Below are 6,099 nucleotides of genomic sequence, written 5' to 3' on the forward strand. Positions count from 1 at the left end.
TGTGTGGCAGTTGGGTGATGTTTGGAGGCTGCACAGAGAGCACTGTAACAACACGAACTACAGTTGCGACTACATTTACCTCAGATGTAGCGACATCTCCTTCACTAACGCACACAGCACCGGCAGATTCCTCTCAGACTCAGTCAACGAATGGATCCGTGTCCACCGTCCACAATAACAAGTCAGACAAGCACTGAGTCCCCACATAATGTGAGCATGAGCACTACGAACAGCTCCACACCTGTCCAGAAAACATCAAACACAACCTCTTTACTATAACGCTACCTCTCCAGCGACTGAGCTCAGCAACGCGACCAGCAACGCGGACCAACGCGTCGACCAACGCGTCGCCCACAGTCACTTCGGGTTTGGCGACTAAAAACGCTGACAACTCCCTCCTCAGAGAACCATAACCTTCAGAGAAGACAACTCTGGGAAGCACAAAACCGGGCGATTACTACTGCCACAAACACAACTAACTCTTCAACAATCATTGTTACGACTAAACGGTGCCCACTACTTCTGTGTTACACCACCAACAAAAACAACAGCAGCAACAACAAAAAATAAAACACAAACACAAACAGCAGCAACAACCTCAAAACCGGTCACAACCAAACCCCCAGCTGCTTCTGACCAAGACAAGAAGCATCCAGAGGCCCTGAGCTCAGGTATGCATTTTTTTGGAAATGCGTGTAAATATTTCATTTATTTCAAAGAATATCATATTTTAATACAGTGTGTTTCATGCAGGTTTTGGCATGTTTACATATAGATTAAATAAGCGTAACCTTTTGATGGTTATTTGACCTTCTGCTCCAGATCTTAAGCAGGTCAAGGAGTATGTATGTTATTTCCTCTTAAGGCTTTATATATTGATGCGTATATGGTTATATAAACGGGGTCAGTTCTGGGAAGTTTGGCCACTTTATACAACCTTTTTATTTAAGGCACTTCAGTATTTTCCAAAGCGTAGCTGCTTTAAGCTGAAATGTGTAACCATGCGTCCCTAAAATAGGTTTAGGATGAAATGTCTAGCATGAAATTAATTTGCTGAAAATTATAAAATGACAACCCTAAAGCCTGTAATAAAACTATATTGTCAAATGCAAAGTTCTTGGGTATCAATCAAGGTCAGAGATTGGTCACAACAGGTTAGTGTTTTCAAAAAACCGGGTTTGTTATTCTGTACACATCCAAAGCACTGATTCCCAAACACTTTAGGAGTGTTAATATTTAATACAGTAACTGAGTGACTGAATCATTAACAGTTCACTAGGTTAAACTGTTCCTCGCCCTTTTCATTGGCATCTATGATGTTTGCACTTTGTGCTGCGTTGATGACTTATGTTTGGTGACAGCTAAGTGTCACTGAGATGTTTTGGAGTTTGAATGAGAACTTACTGGAAAAGCTGTGGCTGAATGTGACAGTGTAATCTGGACACTTAAGACTGTCTGAATGTCTTAGCACTGAATAACAAGTGTCATCTGCAAACAATACGTTAGAGCTTTTCTCAGAAGAACTCATTTTTGCTCAGTGAAGTTTAGTTAAAACTGGTGTTTGTCTTCAATTTGAACACTAGCTTATATAAAGAATATATTTTTGTTTTTCGTTTCAAATCTGACAGATTTCTTTTTCGTGAATTTTTTTGTGAACTTGAAAGGTTTCTGTTATCTTTTCTCAAAATTAATTACACCTTGTCTTATATTTTGTTAATGCGGTGGCATTGACATCTTTAAGCATGTCTTGTACATTTTTTGGCCGCTGTATGTGAAAAGAACAGCTTTTTCGCTCAGCTGCAGTTGATTAGCCTTTACATTAAACTGAATAATTGATATTTTGTATTGCATACAAGCATGTAATTTTACTAGTCATATATCTGAAATGGCTTTCATGACTGACGTCTGTATATGTCGTGTATGATACATCAAATTACATATTTTCCTTATTCTTTTCTAGGAAGTGTTGCTGCCATTGTAATTTGCTTTATTGCCATTGTACTAATTTTACTTGGTGGTGCATACTACTTCAAAATGCGGTGAGTCAAGCAGTTTCCTTCCCTTTTTTACTTCCAAAGTATCTTATGGTGAATTTCACAAAGTTGATCAAATAAATTACAAATATAGTCTGACTGTTGCATTTTATTATTATTATTATTATTATTATTATTATTATTATTATTATTATTATTATTATTATTATTATTATTATTATTATAAAAATGTATGACTTTAAAAGAGTGACATGACATACAGCCAAGTATGGTGACCCTATTCTTTACATAATATATGTGTGTATATTTGTTATATACACACACACAAAAAAAAAAAAAAAAAAAATATATATATATATATATATATATATATATATATATATATATATATATATATATATATATATATATATATATATATATTCACACACACACATTCTGCATATATTTTGAAAATATTTACATTTATACATTTCTATTCATATATATATATATATATATATATATATATATATATATATATATATAAATATATATATATATATATATTTATATAACATATTTTTATTAATTATATACATGCACGTGAGTGTATTTATATATACAGTACATAATAAATATACATAATACACACATATATATGTAAACAAAAACGTTTATTTAGGATGCGATTAATCATGATAAATTATTTGACAGCACTATTTAAAATAGACCTTTGTTTTTGTCATAAATTTTGTGGTAAATATTGTAATGAGTTTGTGCCTCCTTAACGTTAAATTAAATACTGAGGTATAACAGAGAGAGTGTTCATTTTCCTGATTATTGTCAGTACCTTATGATTTGTTTGTTTGTTGCAGACGCTCTACTTACGGACGTCTCTTGGATGATAGTGAACACAGCTCTTTGGGGAATTTTCTTAACCCCGTGTTTGATGGCTAAATGGGGAAGTGTTCATGAAGAAACATTTTTTTTTCTAAAGGAAACATCCTACACGTCTCTTGCAATTTATGGTAACATCAGATTCAGTATTTTGGATCTAAAATAAGATGCACTGACCAGAATCATCAGGACGTTTCAGAGTGTAGGCAACACTTCCTGTGAGTATTAGTATGAAGGCAGGTTACGGGGCATTTTGGTCCAGTTAAAAGAAAATGTTAAGTGATGTCCTAGAAATGTAATGTTTGTGTAATGTATCATCTTGGGTATATTGTTTAACTTCCTCATATTGCTTGCTCTGTTTGTCTCATGATGATGATTTTTTTTTTTTTTTTATCGAAGCCTCATCTCTCAAACAGGCCAAAATGCGATCATTATTGGTCTCAAAGAGTGACCTTATCATATACCATAATTACAGCTCTGGCCTCAGCTGTGGCCTCCCACTATTCATCCAAAGACAGTCTCTGTTTTAAAAGTGAAGACCGTTTAACATTTCTGTAACCTCAACAATAACAGATTTTTCCCCTTGTCATTATAATGGCAGGGACTCACAAGCAGCATGCAATTAAGCATTTAAACCGTCAAGACTGTTATTAGAGACATAAAAATAAGCCATCAAGCAAATTGAGGCACATTACCGAAACATCTGGTGTTCTTGGCTGTTTGAGATGGGGTTTAGTTAGTCGTGCTACAGCAGTTTGCCACGTCCAGATATGCGTTTTTGAATGTTTAAACCCTTTTCTGTAGTTTCCTCTCCTAGTTTTTTGCTACCTGTTTAACAGAAACCACTGTTTCCTGTTTTTGCAAATGCTCTAGTTTCAAGAATGGTATAAACCACAGGAGCACTGCCTAAATCTCTGGTCTAAAGCTGCAGCAACTGATTGTAAAAAAGGTCAATGTCTATGTAAAAGTATTAAAAATCACTAATATATCATATAATAGATTTTTTTTCTTCTTATTTCACGAGTACTTTATTGGACAGAACATTTGTTTAAAATCAGAGGAGTTCCTGTGTGTTGTACTTTTTCCTGTGTGATTAATGTTTCATGCCACTTTCATGAAGATGTTTTAGAAAACTATATTTAGATGGTGTCCCAAATTTTAGTTGCAGAAATGGCAAAACTCATATGAATAAATGAGTGGAGAATAAAACGGCTCATATAAAACTGAATTTGACCTTCTGAGGTCGACAGTTGTCATTTTTTGATGCACTTGATCTCTCAGGCCATTTGATTTCCATTTTGTCACCCAAAAATGAAAATCTGCTGAAAATGTACTCACTCTCAGGCCACTTAAGATGTAGATGAGTTTGTTTCTTCATCTGAACATATTTGGAGAGATGTAGCATTCTATCACTTGCTCAGCAGTGGATCCTCTGCAGTGAATGGGTGCCGTCAGAATGAGAGCCAAAAGAGCTGAAAAAAAACATCACAATAATCCACAAGGACCACTCCAGTCCATCAGTTAACATCTTTATGAGGATTTTTTTAAATACATTTTTTGTGGACTATACCTTTAACGATTCCCTATTTTGTCCGGAAAATTTCAATTTGAACATTTTATGCAAAGACTGTGTAGTTTGTGCCCTCCCAAATATAGCTATGATTATCAGAAACCTGACCTCATTTTAATACAGGACAAACCATAATTTTCTACTAAATTTAAAATCACATATTAAACATTCAACGTTCACATACAGTAACTAAATCTAAATCTCAAGAAATGAAGCTAAAATCTGACAGACCTGTGTGTTCTTGACTGCTTCTTATATATAATGCATAAAACAGTGATTCCAGCTAATAATTGAAGTGAAATTGAATGCTTCCCATTTTCAGATCAATTGTCTAGCATTTTTAACATTATAAGCTAAATCACATTTATACCTAATTTCTCCTCCATTTCAGCAGTTTCATTATCTGATTGTCTGTTGGTGTAAAACAGCAGGGCTGAGCAGACAGGTTGTTCTCATGCTGTTCTTACTCAGATGGTGGTGTCACGAGCATGGAGTGTTTTTCAGTGTGCTCTTGTAAGAGGCTGATAATGAGTGGGCCTGTCATTAACACACAGCTGAGAGCTAATTGCTGTCATGATCGAGCATCAAACTGTGCTAGCAAAGCCCCAGCATTCACTCCACTTCAACACCTCCTAACCCTGAGTTTATTTGAGCTTTAACAAAGCCTCATAATGTCATTTTCATTTAAAAACAAGGTTGAAATATTTTTAAATGTTTTTGCCTGTTTGACTTTTTCAACTTTTAAACATTTATTTTCACAATCACAGGCATTTCTGTACTGTATCAACTGTATGTCATTTTCTGTATTTTTATTTTGGAGCCCCCTGCAGTTAGGTGAGTGTATTTCACTGTTGTAAATATGCCAATCTCGAAATTACAGTGGAGAGATAGCTGGATATAAACTTGCAATTCTGAGATGAAAAGTCAGAATTGTGAGATACAAAAAAAAAAAAAGTTGTCGTCACCTTTCGATAGCTGAGTATGTGCATTTGTTGCTGCTGTAAAGTAATCCTCTGGTTTTGCTGAATTTTAAAAGTTCACTTAGAACTGAATGGAGGAAGAGAACTTTGTTCAGAATTATTATGTTTCATGAAAGTTTATTCCATTTTTTCTTTATTCTTTTTTTTTTTTTTTACTGGAGAACTGAGACAAAGACCAAGGATAACACTACAATGGCTGTCTTCAAATCTACCCTAAAATGCACAGAGCACTTGCTATTATCATAAAGCACATTTTAAATAATAAAAAAATAATAATAATATCCTTGCAAAGTAATTAACAAAGCATAAAATAAAGAAAGAAATTGGTCAAAGGCCTATGTTCTTTACTTCAAACGACTATATTCCTAACTCAAAGCTGTCTGATATGGGGATATGGTGTCATCAGTTATATTAACTTAAAAGTTACAGACATTTTACATCAAGGTATAGACATTTAATTTGTATCACTTTGAAGCGCAGCGGAGTGAAGTAAAGGACGGTGGCGCCTATGGGGCTACCTTGTGTTTTTTGGGGAAATATCCAAAGCAAAGCAAAGAATTTTGTATAAAATGTCATATAGACGATTTACCCAGGAAGCTTTTATTCAGGGATACTGGTAAGGATATTGTTCAGTAAGATCCTTGAGAAGGCAGTATTTGATCAAATACATGATTAT

The 6,099-nt window shown here is 34.4% G+C and overlaps 1 long non-coding RNA gene across 1 annotated transcript; it reads left to right on the top strand.

Annotated features, from left to right (window-relative positions):
• Positions 1 to 535: 535 nt before the first annotated feature.
• Positions 536 to 4,101, top strand: LOC113079980 (uncharacterized). The gene is made up of 3 exons (XR_003281786.1): positions 536 to 671; positions 1,961 to 2,039; positions 2,852 to 4,101. It is a non-coding gene; the product is annotated as an uncharacterized LOC113079980 (long non-coding RNA).
• The last annotated feature ends 1,998 nt before the right edge of the window (positions 4,102 to 6,099 follow it).

Source organism: Carassius auratus, unplaced genomic scaffold (assembly GCF_003368295.1).
Source record: "Carassius auratus strain Wakin unplaced genomic scaffold, ASM336829v1 scaf_tig00030048, whole genome shotgun sequence".
NCBI lineage: Eukaryota > Metazoa > Chordata > Actinopteri > Cypriniformes > Cyprinidae > Carassius > Carassius auratus.